Genomic DNA, 20,751 nt, shown 5'->3' on the forward strand with positions numbered 1-20,751 from the left:
CTATCGCTACACCTATCCAATCGATGAAGGGGCGCTGATAGTCTGGGCCTAATACCAAACAGACATCGCAGCCAGACCTAAACATCTAAAATCTGAGGTCCCAACCAGGATGCCTGCCGGGTATGGGACACCTACCAGTCCGGCGCACTCCTCAACCAGGACGCCTGCCTGGTATGAGGCCGCCGCAACTACCTGCCACCAATCAATCTTCAGAGCTGTACTGTTGCATCTACCTTGCATGGTCTAGCTACCATCGACGCCACCACGACGCCAGACAGCTTCCTCCTCCTGCGCGAGTCCATCTCCGCGCATCGGACGCCGAGACTCGACTGCGCCATGGCGCGGAGACCCACCATCGATGATACTGTTGATGCCACATCGCTCCACCTACAAGCCATCTCGCGTCGACTCCGAACTACCAACAACTCCACCACCTTGAGCAGTCCTCGACCGACGACTTGAGGAAGGAACACGACACCGAAGTGCCATCGTCGCCCAAACAGCGGAACAGAGGCTTTCGCCTGCGCTCATGGTAGAGGTGGGGGCATATGATCCACACCGAAGCCTCCAGGAAGGTAATCGGCGCCGAGGGTGTCGACTTTGGTGCGGCCGCCACACTGGCAGGAGTTTCCCCCGGATCCATGCCCAGCCGCCAGATCCGTCCAGGCAGTATTGGTGTCAATCGTAGTCGCTACTGTAACCAGCATGAACCGGAGTAAATTAAGTGGGAGACGACGCCTCCCATGGAACTCCGGGCGGCCATCGAGGAGCCGCCGTAGCGCAGCCGCGTCCACGCCGCCCACGCAGCCGTGGAGGGCCCCCCATCTGCACCCGCGGGTGCCGCGCGCCAGGCAGGCCGCACCGCGTGCCACCAATCGAGGCCGCCTTCCCGAGATCCCCGCGCCGCCTGAGGCGTGGCAGTCAGATCTGAAGCAGATCGACCACGGCCACCATAGGCGCGCCCCGAACGGCCCCCACACGACCACCGGGGGAAGCAGCTCCTACCGTCACCCCTGAGCCCTCGGCGGCGTGCCCCGTCCCCAACGCACCGCCAATTACCGTTGAACGCCACCCGCCCTAGGTCCGGCCGCTGCGGGGAGGAGAGATCCCACCGTCGCCGACGCCAATTGGGCTTTGCCCGACGGCGCGCCCTGGCGGCGGCGGGCAGGAAAGGTGGGAGAGAGGGCCGAGGGCTTGGTGACACTAGGGTTCCCCCCTGGTCGCCGCGGGAGGAAGACCCAGGGGAGGGGAGAGGGGAGGGGACGTAAACCGGCTGGACCTGCAACCTTCACTCCATGAAAGTAACCGGCAAAATCATCGAAACCCTGCTCCTCCACATAAAAATCGCTGACCTTTCCTGCAAGAAGCTAGGGACGGAGCCATGATCCAGGAGAATGGGGAGCCAAACATAACTAACCAAGCTTTAAGGTGGGGCATAAATTTGAAGGGCATATATGCAATTTTTTCAGGAAATCTGAAGGGTATATGTGCAGAAATTTCAACCGGGGGTGGGGGTATCCCCCCCTCGCCCTGGCTCCGTCGCTGCAAGAAGCTTCATCAAAGGGCCAAACCCATCTGATAGATCATGGAATTGTATCCATATTTTGAAAGTGTTGAGGTCAATCGTCGACGGTTTGGTGAATCTTTCATATGGAGCTAGCAAAACTGGCTGCCTTCGGGAAGTCTAGCCCCCCCCCCCCCAACCCAATGCATCACCTTGTTCCAATCTCCCAGGCATGAGAATTGCATAGTATAAAGATTATTGCCCAAAGATCGAAATTTGATAGTCAGGGCCAAATCCGTGCGCTTCTCATATTCTTGTAAAACCAGAAATCACAATACTCAGGGTTTGTATGCACTTTGCTGACACTACAAGAAATATGTCAACTTGTGACCACCACTATTGGTCACTAAATGGTCATTGTTTTTCATTTGTGACCTTTTTGGGACCAAAAACAGAAGGTCAAAAGCTGACCATCGTAAACTGACATTAACGACCTTCTCTGTGAGAAGGTCATAGATGTTTACGACCAAAACAGAAGGTCGTTGAACCCATGACCTTTTGTTTTGGTCACTGACTGTCTGCCCAGGCCACGTCGGATCCGACGTGGCAATCTGACGTGGCAAAATTGCGACCAATTAAAAAGGTCACTGATAAGATTCAGCCTGGTCCGAGTAGGTGTCTATATTGGCCGAGCCCATTAATTCAGCCCATTTATTATTATTTTTTCTTATTAATTTCAGCATGGGCCATACCCCACAATTCGGCCCTTTTATTAGGTTCTTCCATACTAGGGGTCTCAACCTTTTTTGCAATATATTTCTTTTTTTGTTTTCTAAGGTTTTTTTGTTTCGCTTTTTAAACACTCCAATGCTTGTTGGGTTGTCCCCTTTTCCAGCCCAATTATTTTTCCAATATTAGATCTCAGATTTTGAAAGAAATGTTTGGACAAAATTGTTTCATATTCAAATCATGAAAACTCCATGCCGAATTCAAATCATCCATCATATCACATCACATAACACATCTCCCAGGTTTACATAACACAACAAAATCATCTCACAAATACATTTACACAAGAATATAGCAGGAACAGAGGGAATATCTGCTACTATCCTAACATGTATGTATATGCTTCCAATCAAGTAGCAGCCAAGCAAGTAGGCATCACTGTAGCAGCCAAGCAAGTAGGCATCGTTGACTTCTACTCACAGCTTTCCTCGCACCAGAAAAAGAGTCAAAACAAAAAATATTAGACCATAATATGACACCAGACTACAGATTAGTAACTTTAAATCAGAAAGTATATCAACACCACTGTAAAATAGTCCCAGACCATCACAAAGAAGCCAAATACTATTAACTGATGATTAGTAGACACAGACATGATTCAGCCACATAATGGCTACCACAAGCAAAAGTGACAATTGTGTAAGCAAGCTGCTAGTGTACACAAGGTGATTGAACTCCTGTTGTTTAGTACGCATACATGGTAGGCTACTGCTGCTAGTGTTCTAAACCAATAGAGCATGCTATAGGAGCAGAAAAGTGGGAGCTAGGGCTAGAAGATGGAGCCGACTCACCGGAAAGCTTGTGGTCGCTGCCGTACACAGCCGCCATCACGCCGGTCGCCTCAAAAAGCACCACCACGCCGGAGACGGTGCCTGACGTGTGCAAGAGCAGAGCACCTGTTGCGTCCATTTCCAAATAGAACAAGAACAAAAAATTAGGAAGGGTTTCAGAAAAGGACAGTTATTTAGAATGACAACACAAATTCAGCTAGTACCATGCTTTTCGTTCTCCAGCTAGTTAAAATGATATACTCATTCATACAAGAAAACATAGACACAATATGAATATTCATTGCACAAGTGCAAGTCATGCAAAATACTTCACTGCAACACATTACGCCTAAACTTCGCATAAGATATAATTGATAAAAATCAGTTTGCTGCTACTGCCATTGGAAAACCGGCACCGAATTGAGTGGTAATAGAGATGTAATTGATAAAAATCAGTTTGCTGCTACTGCCATTCAAAATCTAACTGACCAACTAGTTCGAACAGTAGGCAAACTGAGACAGAAACAAGTAACTAGCACCGTATTGAGCGGTAACAGAGAGGGGAGGGGAGACGTGCAACTTGCAGCAACCAACCCAAACCAGATCAGGACACGAAATGCACAAGGAAACTCATCGCATCAAAAATTCGAACGAACAACACAAGACAGAGGCAGACGGGTGGCGGAAAGGGACCAAGGCGCTTACCACGGAGACCTGCTTGACATCAGGGTGCTTCTCCTTGTACTCCTTCCTGAGGTTGTTCCTGCAAAGACGAAACACGCACCAAATCCTCGGTCAGGACGCGACTCCACAACACAGAAGAAACATGAATAGAACCAGGAACCAAGATTGGGACTCACATGAAGATGAAGAAGGCACTCGGGGGAGCTTGGGCTTGTTGGGGTCCTTCTCGGCCCTGCTCTTCTTCACCGTGAGCCTGCACCACCACAACATAAACAACAACAGCAAACCAAACCGAGTCAGAACCCGACATGAAACAACAACAACCACCACGGGAAACAAAAACGATATGGGGAGACGAGGGAGGGAGGGGTCGGGGCACTGACCTGGAGTCGCCAGCGCGGGAGCCCACCTTTGTTATTATGTTAAAGAAAGTTGATTTGCCAACATTGGGTAACCCGACCTGCATGAAACATTAATATAAACTTCATATATCCTCTTATTCCTTAATAGTAAACTACTATGTTAAAGAAAATAAGATGATGGTTCTGGAAATAGTAAACTTGCAAGACAATAAGACCACAAACACACTATTGCATTCACAGTTATTAGTAAAGCAGCGATCAAAACTAGTGATAATGCACAAGCAACTTTTGCATATGTCTATATGATCAAACATTACAGAAGTATAATTGTTATTCTCATCGCACTACACAAGTGGCTCTATGAACATGCCAGACACAATACTGAACATGCAAGGAAAAACTGTAAAGAAGATATTTTACAGATTTACTGTGACATATTTACCCTACATGTGGAATATTTTTCAATAAATGAACTCGTCTAAGAGGACATGAAACAATATCTACTCGTCAAAGAGGACATGACACAATATCTACCAGCTACTAATCCCAGGCAATATCTACTAGCACAGTTTGATGAGGTTATGTACCTAGGGTAGGGTCATGGACCTATCTGGGATACCCTACCCAAGGACATCCTTAGAAGAAGCTACCTTCCAGTCGACCAAGAGGGACTTCACTCGACCAAGAGAGACATCACTCGACGATGAAGATAGCCACTCGACCATGAAGCCAACCACTCGATGGCCAGGAGACCTAAAGCCACTCAGCACGCAACGATCTGTCATTAAGTAGCTTTAATAGTCTTCATGGCACTTTACGAGGGTGTTACCAGTAACCCCCTATCTTAATGTACTTTAAACCCTGCATAACTGAGGGCCAGAGGGGTCTGGCGGACTCTATATAAGCCACCCCCTCCTCAGTGTAAAGGGTTCGCACCCCTGTAACTCACATTCACAGAAACCAATCGACCGCCTCCGGGCTCCGAGACGTAGGGCTTTTACTTCCTCCGAGAAGGGCCTGAACTCGCTAAATACTCGTGTGTACAACTACTCCATAGCTAGGATCTTTCCTCTCCATACCTACCCCCCATTCTACTGTCAGACTTAGAACCACGACAGTTGACGCCCACTGTGGGGCAGGTGTCTTAGCGACTTTTTGGAGAAGTTGCAATTTGTCCGATTGCCTTCATCATGGTTTCTGGCGGAGCTCTGGTCGAGGGCCGCGAGATCCGTCTCAGTGCGCTTGCTTTCATCGCCGATGACTCTGCTTGGCTCCAGGAGGCACCACTCGACATCGACGCGCTCCCCGTCCGCGGGGCAACGCACTTTCGGGCATGTGTCCGCGGCGTCCTGCTGCGGCAGCCGTCGACCCCATACCGGTCGACTCCTGTGCTGTCTTCCCTCCCTGTCTCCCACCAGCGCAAGCGCTCCGGTCGGTCGAGACTTCAGCGATGGGTGAGACACGCAGTGGCTCGCCAATCGGCCACCACCCAAGTCACGGCAATAGAGCCCGACGAATCTCTCTACGACCTGTTTGATCTGTCGACTGGCTCCGTGGAGACTGCATCCGAGTGCGACAACAGTGATCCAGCGGCCGAGGTCCTGATGGTCAACGGGCCTCGTAGCCCTCCCGGTTTCCCCCGCACTGATGGGATGGACGACAGAGGCGACCCCGCTCAGGCCCACGAAGAATATCAGCCCAAGCCGCTCACTTCTCGGCAAAGAGAAGATCTTCGCCGCCGGAACATGGATGCCCTGCATACTCCCATCGCAGGAGAAACTCCTGAGGCTCGTGCCTTGGAAGAGGCGTGTTTGGCCAACTTGGCTGAACGCACTTGACTAGAGAACCTCCAGCAAGCACTCGACGAGCGTGCGCGTCAACGAGTACCCGACTCCAGCCGACGCCAGCTCTTTCCCCAACCGACTCAGGTATATCGAACCCTGATTCAGAATTTGGCAGCTACAACACGTATAGCGGAGTCAATTCAGCCCTCTCAGTCAGAGGCTGAAAGAGGCTTGATGCAGATCAGAGATTTGCTCCGGGCGGTAGGAGATCAGAATTCAGTTGTGTCACAGTCGCGCAACAGGATTCACAGTCGATCCATCACTGCGAATACCGTTCAGTCGACTCACAGCCCAAGGTTGCCTCTGAGGCGCGTGGGACATGAAGGCCGGCGGGTCCACTATGATGATCGATTTGATCATGATGATAGGCGTCGAGTGCCCACTCCTTCCCCGAGAAGTGGGTCTAATGCCCATCGGCAGCAAGATGACAGGCGCCAGCTCAGTGTTGGGCGGAGAGCTCCAGTCGACCCCAGAGAGGCAGGCTTTGACGCGAGATCCATCATCGTGCAAGGTTTGGTCAACCGGAACAGAGCTCACAGAGGTGGCCATGACAGAGATGTGCCCACAAGCAGCCGAGTCCATGTTTCAGGTCCAGAATGCTTTAGCAGAGCCATCAGAGCCGCAGTGATACCCCCCAGCTTCAGGTTGGCGACTGGAGTAAGTAAGTTCACCGGAGAGTCTAAGCCTGAAACTTGGCTTGAAGACTACCGAGTGGCTGTACAAATTGGTGGCGGTAATGATGAGGTGGCCATGAAGCATTTGCCACTTATGCTAGAGGGTTCGGCCAGGGCGTGGTTGAATCAGTTAGCTCCTAGAAGCATTTACACCTGGGAAGATCTTTCCCGAGTGTTCGTCAGGACGTTCGAGGGAACTTGCAAGCGACCGGCCGGATTGACAGAGCTGCAAGTTTGCGTACAAAAGTCGAGTGAAACACTAAGAGATTACATCCAGAGATGGATCACTTTGCATCATACTGTAGAGAATGTGTCGGACCATCAAGCGGTCTGCGCCTTCAAGGATGGTGTCAAGAACAGAGAGTTGAGCCTGAAGTTTGGTCGAACTGGAGATATGACCCTGAGTCGGATGATGTAAATAGCCACCAAGTACGCCAATGGCGAAGAAGAGGACCGACTCCGGAGTGGCAAGTACAAGCCAAGTCAGTCGGAGAAAGGAAACTCCAGTCGGAAGCAAAAGCGGAAGGCCGAGCTGGCTGCTCCTGGAGAGGCTCTGGCCGTGACTCAGGGCAAATTCAAAGGGAAGCCCAAAGGATCTTGGAACCCCAAGAAGGTAAAGGATAAGGAAGGTAATGACGTGATGGATCTGCTGTGTCATATCCACATGAAGAAAGACGAAGAGGGTAACTTCAACTACCCAAAGCATACCACTCGCCAGTGCCGGCTCTTAATCCAACAGTTTCAAGGAAAACAGCCGAAGGACAAAGAGAAGGAGTTGGACAAGGCCGAGGACAAGGAGGACAGTGATGGAGAGTACCCTCATGTCAACTCCACTCTGATGATTTTTGTTGATGTAGAGAGCAAAAGTCGACTGAAAGTGATCAACCGTGAGGTCAATATGGTCGCCCTGGCGACACCAAGCTATCTAAGATGGTCGCAAACTCCCATTACTTTCGACCAGTCTGATCACCCTAATCACATTGCCACCCCTGGGAGGCAAGCGCTGGTGGTCAACCCAGTCGTCGAAGGCACTCGACTGACGAAGGTATTGATGGATGGCGGCAGTGGATTGAATATACTGTGTGCAGAGATGCTCAAGGGAATGGGCATTCCGATGTCCAGGCTCAGTTCCAGCAACATGAGTTTTCACGGAGTCATCCCTGGAAAGAAGGCTGAGTCACTTGGCCAAATAGCTCTGGATGTAGTGTTCGCCGACTCGAAGCATTTCGGCAAAGAGAAGATGACATTTGAAGTCGTGGATTTCCGAAGCGCCTACCACACTATTTTGGGAAGACCAGCCTATGCCCGCTTCATGGCTCGACCATGTTATGTGTACCTCAAATTAAAGATGCCTGGCCCCAAAGGCATGATCACTATCACTGGCAGCCGGAAGAAGGCAGAAGAGTGTTTCCAGAAAGGCTCAAAGATTGCGGATGACCAGATAACAGTGGTAGAGCTGGAAGGATACAAGAAAAATGCAGATCCGAGTGATTTGTTACGGGCCAAGAAGCCCGCCACAGAGTCAGCGTTCCAGTCGTCTGGGGAGACGAAGCCGGTTCATATCCACCCGACCGACCCCAACGCAGCTCCGACCCACATTTCCGCAACACTCGACTCTAAATAGGAAGAAGCGCTCATCCAGTTCCTCCGTGAGAACTGGGACATCTTTGCATGGAAGCCAGCTGACATGCCGGGTGTTCCCAGGGGGCTGGCTGAGCATCGCCTTAGAGTCGACTCAAAAGCAAAACCTGTTAAAGAACATCTTCGACGGTCCGCCGTTTAGAAGAAAAAAGCCATTGGCGAGGAGGTGGCTCGACTCCTTGCAGCAGAGTTCATCCGAGAGATATACCACTCCGAGTGGCTCGCCAATGTCGCCATGGTTCCCAAGAAGGACAACTCACTTCGCATGTGCATTGATTTTAAACATATCAATCGGGCCTGCCCAAAAGATCATTTTCCTCTCCCTCGCATCGACCAAATTGTCGACTCGACTGTGGGGTGCGAGAGATTGTCTTTTTTAGACGCTTATTCTGGGTATCATCAGATCCGTCTGTATGGACCTGACGAAATCAAAACAGATTTCATCACTCCATTCGGGTGCTTCTGCTTTATCACCATGCCATTCGGCCTCAAGAATGCCGGAGCCACGTTCATGAGAATGATTCAAAAGTGTTTACTCACTCAAATCAGTCGGAATGTGGAAGCATACATGGATGATATCGTGGTCAAGTCACGAAAGGGTTCCGACCTATTGACTGACCTAGCTGAAACATTTGCCAATCTCAGGAGGTATGATATCAAGCTCAATCCATCAAAGTGCACATTCGGAGTACCTGGCGGAAATTTACTCGGTTTTCTCGTTTCAGAACGAGGAATCGATGCTAACCCAGAAAAAGTTGGCACCATACTCCGAATGAAACGCCCTGTGCATGTGCACGACATCCAGAAGCTTACTGGATGCTTGGCCGCGCTAAGTCGATTCATCTCTCGCCTCGGTGAAAAGGCATTGCCCCTTTACCGACTGATGAAGAAGGCAGACAAGTTCGAGTGGACTCCAGAAGCTGATGCAGCGTTTGCCGAGCTAAAAACTCTTCTCTCCACCCAGCCGGTGCTTGCTGCTCCAGTCAGCAAAGAGCCTTTGTTGCTTTATATTGCAGCCACAGGACAAGTCGTCAGTACAGTACTTACGGTCGAGTGGGAAGAAGAAGGGAAAGCCTTCAAAGTTCAGCGCCCAGTGTATTATCTCTCTGAAGTTTTGATCCCATCGAAGCAAAGATATCCCCATTATCAGAAGCTCGTATATGGGATCTACATGACCATGAAGAAGGTTGCTCATTATTTCTCTGATCATGACATTACAGTCGTCAGCGACGCACCATTGTCAGAGATTCTGCACAACAGAGATGCAACTGGTCGAGTGGCTAAATGGACGATTGAACTCCTTCCCCTTGATATCAAATTCGAGGCAAAGAAATCCATTAAGTCCCAGGCTATAGCAGATTTCCTTGCCGAGTGGATTGAGCAACAGCAACTGACTCAAGTTCACTCGGAGCATTGGACCATGTTCTTTGATGGCTCTAAGATGTTAAATGGTTCTGGTGCTGGGGTTGTTTTGGTTTCCCCCCGAGGAGATAAACTCAGATATGTGCTCCAAATCCACTTCGATTCCTCTAACAATGAAGCAGAATATGAAGCACTCTTGTATGGGTTGCGCATGGCCATTTCACTCGGCGTCCGTCGCCTTATGGTCTATGGCGACTCAGATTTGGTGGTTAGTCAGGTGATGAAGGAGTGGGACGTTAGAAGCCCAGCCATGATTGGATACTGCAATGAAGTGAGGAAGCTCGAAAAGAAGTTTGAAGGGTTAGAGCTCCACCACATACCCCGACTGAAAAATCAAGTAGCTGACGATTTGGCGAAGATAGGATCCAAGAGAGAAGCCATCCCTAGTGATGTGTTCTTGGAGCATATCCACACTCCGTCAGTCGTAGAAGATCCTTTTATCGACGAAGCTCCGCAACCTAAGAGTGTTACGGATCCGACTGAGGTTGAAGTCCCAGCAGTGGTCGACCTGATCATGGAAGTTTTAGTGATCACTCCCGATTTGACAGTATCGTATATCGCGTATATATTGAGGAAAGAACTCTCGGAGGATGAAGAAGAGGCTCGACAGATCGTCCGCCGATCTAAGGCCTTTACCATGATAAGGGGACAGCTGTACAGAGAAAGCGCGACTGGAGTTGGTCAGAAATGCATAACGCCGGAGGAAGGTCGAATAATCCTTGATGACATCCACTCGGGGACCTATGGCCATCATGCGTCCTCTCGGACCATCGTGGCCAAAGCATACCGAGCCAGATTTTATTGGCCAAGAGCGAATGAAATGGCAAAGGAGATAGTCGACAAGTGCGAGGGATGTCAATTTTACTCCAATATGTCACACAAGCCCGCGTCAGCTTTGAAGACCATACCACTCGTCTGGCCCTTTGCAGTATGGGGGTTGGATATGGTTGGTCCCTTGAGAACAGGTAGAAGCGGTTTCACCCATGTGCTGGTAGCAGTCGACAAGTTCACCAAGTGGATTGAGGCAAAACCCATCAAGAACCTCGATGCCAGTACTGCTGTCAGCTTCATCAGAGAATTGATATTCAGATGTGGAGTCCCTCACAGCATCATCACGGACAACGGGTCAAACTTCAATTCCTAAGAATTCAGAGCTTTCTGCACGTCTCAAGGCACACGAGTCGACTATGCTTCAGTCGCCCATCCACAGTCGAATGGACAGGCAGAACGAGCCAACGTCTTGATTCTCAAAGGGTTGAAACCCCGTTTTATGCGCGATCTCAAGCATGCGGCTGGTGCATGGGTCGACGAACTTCCCTCGGTGCTTTGGGGGTTAAGGACCACGCCCAATCGGTCGACTGGAAGAACTCCATTCTTCTTAGTCTACGGAGCTGAAGCAGTTTTGCCGAGTGACCTCCTCCACAATGCTCCCCGGGTCGAGCTCTACACCGAAGCTGAAGCAGAACAAGCGCGGCAGGATGCAGTCGACCTTTTAGAGGAAGAAAGGGAGATGGCTCTGATCAGATCGACCATTTACCAACAAGACTTGCGTCGCTTCCACGCCAAAAATGTCAAGAGTCGAGCCTTCTAGGAAGGAGATTTAGTTCTCCGAGTGGATCAGCAGAAACCACACAAGCTTGCTCCTTCTTGGGAAGGTCCCTTCATCGTCACCAAGGTTCTCCACAATGGAGCATACCGTCTTTACAATGTCGAGCATCAGATCGACGAGCCCCGAGCTTGGAACGCGGAGCTTCTCCGCCCCTTTTACACTTAAGTATTCACTCGGATGAGTTGTAATAAAAGTACTTCTGTAGTTTATTTATCAAAGACAAGAGCTTTATTTCTTTTGTTATTTCTTTTGTCCACACAAAACAATCCCCCAATGGGTGGCTCGGTTGCGAATCTGATTCGCCTAAGTCTGTAAAAAAAATCCTAACCGAGTGGTGAGCCAGTCTCCCACACGAAGGCTTAGCTGCGAAATCCGTTTCGCCTAAGATAAACAAAATCCTACCGAGTGGTAAGCCAGCCTTCCACTCGGAGGCTTAGCTGCAGTCCAAGTACTCGCCTAAGTTAAATAAAATCCTACCGAGTGGTGAGCCAGCCTTCCACTCGGAGGCTTAGCTGCAGCCCAGTGCTCGCCTAAGTTAAACAAAAACCTACCGAGTGGTAAGCCAGCCTTCCACTCGGAGGCTTAGCTGCAGCATTGCGCTCGCCTAAGTACAAATACAACATGCACTCTGCAAGGAGGACAAGGTGCAGGTCGACTGCTACCCTCTCCTTCCGAGCTACGCCACAAATACAATGTGCGCTCTGCAAGGAGGACGAGGTGCAGGTCGACTGCTACCCTCTCCTTCCGAGCTACGCCACAAATACAACTTGCGCTCTGCAAGGAGGACGAGGTGCATGTCGACTGCTATCCTCTCCTTCTGAGCTACGCCACAAATACAACGTGTGCTCTGCAAGGAGGACGAGGTGCAGGTCGACTACTACCCTCTCCTTCCGAGCTACGCCACAAATACAACTTGCGCTCTGCAAGGAGGACGAGGTGCAGGTCGACTGCTACCCTCTCCTTCCGAGCTACGCCACAAATACAACGTGCGCTATGCAAGGGGGATGAGGTGCAGGTCGACTGCTACCCTCTCCTTCCAAGCTACGCCACAAATACAATGCGCTCTACAAGGAGGACAAGGTGCAGGTCGACTGCTACCCACTCCTTCCAAGCCACGCCACCAATACAAAATCCTACCGAATGGAGAGCAGACCTCCCACTCGGGGGCTTAGCTGCAGCCCAGTGCTCGCCTAAGTATCTGAAAATCCTACCAAGTGGAGAGCAGACCTCCCACTCGGGGGCTTAGCTGCAGCCCAGTGCTCGCCTAAGTATCTGAAAATCCTACCGAGTGGAGAGCAAACCTCCCACTCGGGGGCTTAGCTGCAGCCTAGTGCTTGCCTAAGTATCTGAAATCCTACCGAGTGGAGAGCGGACCTCCCACTCGGGGGCATAGCTGCAGCCTAGTGCTCGCCTAAGTATCTGAAAATCCTACCGAGTGGAGAGCAAACCTCCCACTCGGGGGCTTAGCTGCAGCCTAGTGCTCGCCTAAGTATCTGAAATCCTACCGAGTGGAGAGCAGACCTCCCACTAGGGGGCTTAGCTACAGCCTAGTGCTCGCCTAAGTATCTGAAATCCTACCGAGTGGAGAGCAGACCTCCCACTCGTGGGGCTTAGCTGCAGCCCAGTGCTCGCCTAAGTGTATTGTGGAACAAGTCGATTGCAATGAGCGCTTCGCTTTAAACCTGCAAAAGACACCTCAAACTGAATGCAAACATATTCAACGTTGAATCCAAGTTCGGATAACACCTAACGGAACCGAAAGTGCTCAGGCGCTAGGCCTGTTAAGGTTTATCGGTTACAAAACTCACTCGGCATACCGAGACAAATTTAAAGTATCAAGCTTAGAAGTTTTTTACCCCTCCTGTGGAGGGCTGGAAGGCGCAACAAACTCGTCCAGGTCAATTCCATCTGCAATTCGATTGGCGGCGGCGATGAAGGTCTCCATGAAGGATCGTAAATCGTGCTTCTTGGTGTTAGCCACCGTAAGGGCCACCAGCTTGTCCTCTCGCGCATCCTTGCAATGAACGCGGACCAGAGACAGAGCAACATCCACACCACACCTGGCCGAAGACTTCTTCCACTCCTGCACTCGACTTGGGACCTCGTTCAGTCAAGTCATCAGAGACTCGAGGTTGTTCTGGAGCGTTTCTCTTGGCCAGAGTGTTGTGTCAATGCGGGAAGTTGCGACCTTCAGCCTTGCAAGATAGTCGACGACGGCAGCAACGCGAGATTCAAGCCGGAGCACATTCATGGCGACTTCCTCTTTCACGGGAGAGTTGATGGGATCCAGGTTTATTTCCAGTCGACCAGTCTCCTCTTCAAAGTTCTGGCAAAATTCTGCAAGCACAACCACCGATTCAAGACAACAGTCGGAGATCACAATTGAAACGTCTGTTTGTTACAAAGGATTACCTTCAAGCATGAGGAATAGCTTCTTGGCGAGTCCACCCAGATAAGCCTCCAGATCATTCTTCTTTCCCTCCAACTCGCTGGCCTTGTCATTCAGGGCAACCTTGTCACTTTTCAGTCGACTGACCTCCTTGTTGGCAGCATCAAGAGCAGCCTTCAGATTGGTGTTTTCTTCTTCAAGCTTGGTAACTGAAGCCAGCTTTTCATCTGCAAGCTTGGTCTTCTCTAAAGCCGCTTTCTGCAACCCAGCCAAGTCAAGGTCTTTCTTCTTCAGGGCATCCCTCACTTTGTCTGCAAAATTACAGTGAGATCAGACTCTAAAACAAACGAGAGGCAAAAGCAGTCGTCGGAGGCCTCACCAAACATACCTTTAGCCTCCTCCTTTGCCTTCATTAGGTTCTCTTGGGTCAGTTTCAGATCAAGCTCGAGCTGGATATGTTTGTTCTCCATCTCAGTGTAACGAGCCGCAAGGTCGCAGGATTTCTACGAAGAACCAATCGACAGATGTCAAAGACAATTCACTTCCGAGTGACTAAGGAAAAATCATAGCATTTCTAAGACTATGGCCGAATACAAACATTCGACCATAGTCTCGGGGACTACACCCAGTGGGTGCACTCAGCGTGCCCCCACTAGTTTCATCAGTTAGAGTTGACCAGTCGACCAACAAAAAAAAATGGGAGGTGTTCTTCTGACTATAGTCGACTGCCAGCAGTCGACCACAGTCTCGGGGACTACACCCAGTGGGTGCACTCAGCGTGCCCCCACCGGTTTATGAATCTATTCGACCTAGTCGAGTAAGGAAAAAACTTAAGACATAAAGACTATAGTCGACTGCCAGCAGTCGACCATAGCCTTGGGGACTACACCCAGTGGGTGCACTCAGCGTGCCCCCACTAACCCGGAATTTCAATCGACATACCCAGTGGGTGTAGGACAAACTCTAGGAATTTCAGAAAGAAGAGTTTTCAGATATCATATCCTAACAGAACAGGCAGTGACCGACTGACCTGAACATTACTCTGAAGAGCTGAACTGGCGTCATAGGCTGCCTGACTGGCTTCTCGTATTGCCTTCACTTGCTCCATCATGACCCCCGCTTGGCGTATTGCTTCTTTAGCAGCATTAGCCTGGTCTTCTGGAACGTGGTAGGTTGAGAAAAGCGAGGGTTGAGCAGCACTCGACGATGAAGGACGAGCACTCGTCAACGGCACCGCAAAGGTTACGGTAGGCCGAGTGGCATTGTCTCCCTCCACGACCAATGTCTCGGGTGCTGGCACATCCTGAGTCGCCTTGCCAGTAGACGCTTTCTTGCTCCTCCTTTGCCTTGGTGGTTCCTCGTCGTCGTCGTCGGGAAGGTCGATAACAACGTTAGATGAAGTTGCAGAAAAAGAATCAAAATTAGAGACAAGAAGCCAATTGACTGAAGATAGAACTACAAGAGTTATACCAGGTTTCGAAGTAACAGCATCCTCCATCTCCTGATCTTCAGCTCTGGCCGAGATCTCAGAAGTAGCAGCACTGCAGTTTCAGAAGACAGTCGATTAGCTCATGAGTCGACCAAGAATAAGTTCATGAGGAACAGACAAATTCAAGCAACACCATTACCCTGAGATAGTGGGGATCACCATCTTCATCTTCGGCAAGACCTTCGCCAACTTCGACGGCGCCACTCGAGACTGCTTCAGAGCTTTCTCAGTCGGCACCGGAGAAGTAGTCCGAGGGCGCTTGGGCGACTGTGTGACGGTTGCGACCCCCTTACCGCGCTCGACCACGGGATCATGGACAAGCTTCGAGCGTCTTTCCGAGCGAGGAGGTACAACTTCCTCCTCCTCCTCCTCCTCCTCCTCTTCCTCCTTATCAGAGTCATCACCCTCATCATCATCGTCAGCATCCGAATCCCACTCCTCTAGGCTTTCGCCCCACTTCCTTCCTCCTCTTCAGTCGGCGTCTGCGCTCCATTGGGCATCGAGTATAACTCGGTGGTGGCCTATCAGACAACAAAACAAAACAAAGATCAATCGACCAATTCGCAGCAAAGCAGAATGAATACAGCAAGATAACAATTGGAGATAAGTGGTCATACCGTGTCCGGGGTATAGGTACAGTCGAGTGGTGGGATCCTCCTAGCCCCTCGAGGGTTGTCCTTATTCCATGTGATGGCTGCCACCCACCTCTCCAGTGTGGCGTCGTTGACCACTTCTGGATGGACCCGAGTGGTGTCTTCGGTACCACAATACAGCCACATCGGGTGGCCTCGGTACTGAAGCGGTTGGATGCGCCGTCTAAGGAAGACCTCCAGAAGATCCATACCCGTCACTCCGTCCCTAACAAGTTGGACTATGCGCTCCATCAACATTTTCACCTGAACTTTCTCCTCAGGAAGCACCTTCAGAGAAGAGGGTTTGTCCACTCGGTCCATGGAGAACGGAGGGAGACCAGTCGACTGCCCCAGCATCGACTCGTCTTGGCAGTAGAACCAAGTCGAGTGCCACCCTATGACCGACTCAGGAAGGGTCATGGCCGGGAAAGTACTCTTATTCCTCATCTGAATCCCAAGACCACCGCACATCTGGATAACCTTAGTCCTCTCATCATCCGGACTCGCCTTTTTCACTATCTGTGAGCGACAGGTGAATATGTGCTTAAAGATACCCCAGTGTGGTCGACAACCCAGGAAGTTCTCGCACATGGACACACAAGAAGCAAGATAGGCGATGGAATTGGGGGTGAAATGGTGGAGTTGCGCCCCAAAGAAATTCAGAAACCCTCGGAAGAAAACACTCGGCGGCAGAGAAAAGCCACGGTCTACATGAGTGGCTAGGAGAATGCACTCACCCTCCTCCGGCTGCGGTTGACACTCGGTCCCCGGAAGCCTTCCTGACCCGTGGGGGATCAGTCCCTCGTTGGCCAGGTCATTGAGATCTGTCTTGGTGATGGTCGAGCGGATCCAATCCCCTTGGACCCAACCTTTTGGCAGGCGGGACCTTGACGAAGATCCGCCCCGACTGGACGGTCTCCCCTTCACTTTCCCCATTGCCGTTGCCTTCTTCGCGCGCTCTAAGGCCGCCGTCTTCTCCTTCACCATTGTCGCCGGCGAAGCACGCGAGGAGTGGATAGGCGGAGGCGAGAGCAGGCGCAGCGGTCGGAGGCAAAGAGGGCGGAGAGAAGAATGGGAATGCACTGTTCAAAAACCCTCGCCCGACGCTTTATATAAGGGCGCTTCCGAGTGGCTGACGAGTGGGTCTGGGCGGTCCTGTCACATCCCGAAACAGTCGCGCACGCACGATACGTGGCGAAAAAGGCGGCATGGAAATCGAGGCGTCCACACCTTATCCCATCCGAGTCCGCGGTCCGCCCCATTTCGCGCGCTTCCCAAAATTCGGATCCCACAAAATCCGCTAACGGCAGATCAATCTGTCAGACGATATCTTTCCTACGATCCGTCGCTCGGGAGTTCACTAAAGTTCAAAAGTTCACTCGGCAGAAGAAAGGAATGGATCAATGCGACTGAAAGAAAAGTTGATGCCAACACTGAAAAGAAGAATCGCTGATCTAGGATACGACATGATCAAAGCACGGAAAATAGGTTAGAGAAAATCATCAACTCCTTCCTCACTCTAACCTCGATCCATTCGGGGCCTATGATGAGGTTATGTACCTAGGGTAGGGTCATGGACCTATCTGGGATACCCTACCCAAGGAAATCCTTAGAAGAAGCTACCTTCCAGTCGACCAATAGGGACTTCACTCGACCAAGAGAGACATCACTCGACGATGAAGATAGCCACTCGACCATGAAGCCAACCACTCGACAGCCAGGAGACCTAAAGCCACTCAGCACGCAACGGTATGTCATTAAGTAGCTTTAATAGTCTTCATGGCACTTTACGAGGGCGTTGCCAGTAACCCCTATCTTAATGTACTTTAAACCCTGCATAACTGAGGGCCGGAGGTGTCTGGCGGACTCTATATAAGCCACCCCCTCCTCAGTGTAAAGGGTTCGCACCCCTGTAACTCATATTCACAGAAACCAGTCGACCGCCTCCGGGCTCCGAGACGTAGGGCTGTTACTTCCTCCGAGAAGGGCCTGAACTCGCTAAATACTCGTGTGTACAACTACTCCATAGCTAGGATCTTGCCTCTCCATACCTACCCCCCATTCTACTGTCAGACTTAGAACCACGACACAGTTAACCAGAACAATTACAAACAGTAGAGGAAATTATGAATGCATAAATGCATGAATGGTTCTTTAGATCAACTTCAAAGCTAGCAGCAAGCATGTTTAGACAACTTAACACATTAGTAATATTGCCAGCAATATTATTGTAAGCACAAGAGAATCTGAAGTTGAAGCTTCAGCTTCAACATTAGTAATATAGCCAGCAGTATTCACAGCTTTAGCTTCTTGTTCTGCATGTGGATGATGTTGGTACACACTCCATTCATGAAGTCCTAAGAGTGTGATATCACAAGTATACGGTCAAGTTTCTTGAGTGTTTCTTCCAGCCACACACATGCCTCAAGATCTGCAAATGTTGCCACAGAATGCCAGCAATATTGTTATTAGTTCACAGACAAAAGCAGGCATCACAAGAACTAGAATTCATACAAGGAATTCCTAAACAAGCAGCAACCACTGAAATCACAGGGAGATGCAAATAATATTGTGCAACCCATGTACAACTTTTATAAATGGATTAATACAAGTGCCTTTCTTTATGTTTAGAGCACCAAAATCATACTAATTCAGAAATAAAACAGATAGATAGGTGAAGCATTTGCAGTGGGCAAGGTCTCTTTATCTTCATTATTAAACTAGAGCAAGGTGGGAACAAGGAAGTTTTTTAAAATGCAGCAGGCACAAGTTGACAAAAGAGGCCTTATGGTTTCAAACCCACTAGGAAACTGATGGACAAGATAATTTTTACTAGCTTCACACACAATTGTTCTTACTAGTGGCAAATAGTAACAAACATAAGTACTGAAATTGATCTATTGATTGTGAGTAGTATGAAACCAACACTTGTCATATCAAGGTTGTGTGTAAATGACCTGTTCCCCCTAATAACCATCTAGCCACAAACTACAACAGCTATCTACAAGACTACAACAGTTTCAGACATTTACGTCCTTACAGTTTCGGTTAACTATTTTGCAGACTACATCAATTTCAGTAAACTGTTTCTCTGACTATAACAGTTTCAAAAAACTGGTTCAGGCACAAGAAGATTAGCACCCCTAATAAAATACAACCTGGTTGGGTCACGGGGTGGGGTGGTGCATGTCCTGGTCATCCCCCCTCCCCCCTCATCATTGTCTTCGTCGTCAATGTCATCCATGGTGGTGAGGTTGGGCAGCCTGGTGGTGGTGGGCATCCTCCTTCCCCAGATCGGAACAACAACAGCTTCTCCTCCATGGCCCTCAAACTATACTGCTGCACACAATCAAATGGGACGCACACATCAGATTCGGAAGTAGATGAAGAAAACCAGAGGAAGAAAGAGAAGGGGAGGAGAGATTCATGTCGCATGCTAGGGTTTTAGGGAGGGAGGAAGGAGGGAGCTTCCATGGATACGGCTGCCATTGTGCGGAGCTGCGGGCTAGGATTTCAGGGCGCGAGCAGCGGGAGCTCCGCCTCTGACTCCTACTCTGCCACTATGTGGTCGTGGATGAGGACCTAGGTTGAGGACGACGGTGGGTGGTCGGCGGCGGTAGGTTGGTTGGAGGAGTAGGCAGCGGCGGATCTGCACGCGCCTGACTGGATCAAGATTGAGAAGGGGAGAGGGTGGGTGTAGCAGTGGTGGATGACCGACATGCGGCGGAGGCGACGGCGTCGGTGTTGGGGAAGAGGGAATCGGGAGAGGAGGAGGATCTGGACCGAGGGGAGGAAGGGGACGGGCTTGGGGGATGCGGCGGTAGCGGGGAGGTAGTCGCGGAAGAAGGCGAAGGTAGGGTCTGCGAGGGTGGTGGCAGCGCTCGGCAGATGAGGATGAGAGGCTGGTGGCGTCGATCTGGATCGGGGAGACGGCGACCGCGCGAGGAGGCGCGGATCCTGCTCTACAACGTCGTGGATCCGAAACGCCCGATGTGGCCGTGGCGGGAGAGCCACTTGAGGGTGGGGAGGCGTGGGGACTCGGGCTCCTCGCCGTCGATGGCCATGGTGCGGGGGCGGGGGCGGCGAGGGCCGGGGTTTAGCGAGCGGGTACGGGTGCGGGCGGCGGGATCGGCTTGAGGTAGGTGGCGACGGCGGCGAGGATTCGATCTAAATCAAGGGAGAGGGGAGAGGGGATGGGAGGAGTGGAGTTAGGGTTTGGGCTGCGGGTGGGTGGGTGGATGGATGGATGGATGGATGTGTGCCATGTCATCAATCCATGGCACAAACATCTCCACCAATGAAAATTAAACTTATGTATATATGTTTTTTTTCTTTTCGTTTCCTTTCTTTGTTTTCACCTATGTGAAGAACCTATCAAATATTAGTTATAAAATTGGACCGCAACAATTTTCAAAAATATTCGACCGTGTTATATGTACAAATTGACCAAACGGTTCCCTCTTAAAAGTTTTTCGTCCACCTCTCGTCCATTTTTCAAGTGTTCAAAATGAGTTTTTTGTGAAGAACCTACCAATTTTTTGTTGCAAATTTGGACCAAATCAAATTTATAAAATCTTAGGCCATATTTAATGTATAATTGACCAAATGGTTGGGTGTCAAAAGCTTTGATCAACCTCTCGTGAAAAAGACAAATCCCCGCCGATTCAGCTGGAAGCGGGTCAAATTTGAACTGCAGCTACCTCGTAGTTTGCTCTTTATTTTTTCCAAAAATCATTTCTAGGTACATAAGTATCTATTTAATCAGAGAAATATCAAAAGTTTTCCAAGATCCAACCACTAGCTAGGAACGGTCAAGCCCGCCATTTTGACCGCATTTTGAAACGGGCATAAAAAATTCAAAAAAAAACCAAAAAATTGGAAAACCTTCACAACGTGTCATTATATGTGACCAAGTTTCCAGGAAAAATAATAAACTTGTAAT

General features: G+C 50.1%; 1 pseudogene; it reads right to left on the minus strand.

Moving 5' to 3' along the window:
- Positions 1–2,709: 2,709 nt before the first annotated feature.
- Positions 2,710–19,873, minus strand: LOC119292874 (annotated as a pseudogene).
- Between the last annotated feature and the right edge of the window lie 878 nt (positions 19,874–20,751).

Source organism: Triticum dicoccoides, chromosome 4B (genome assembly GCF_002162155.2).
Source record: "Triticum dicoccoides isolate Atlit2015 ecotype Zavitan chromosome 4B, WEW_v2.0, whole genome shotgun sequence".
Classification (NCBI taxonomy): domain Eukaryota; kingdom Viridiplantae; phylum Streptophyta; class Magnoliopsida; order Poales; family Poaceae; genus Triticum; species Triticum dicoccoides.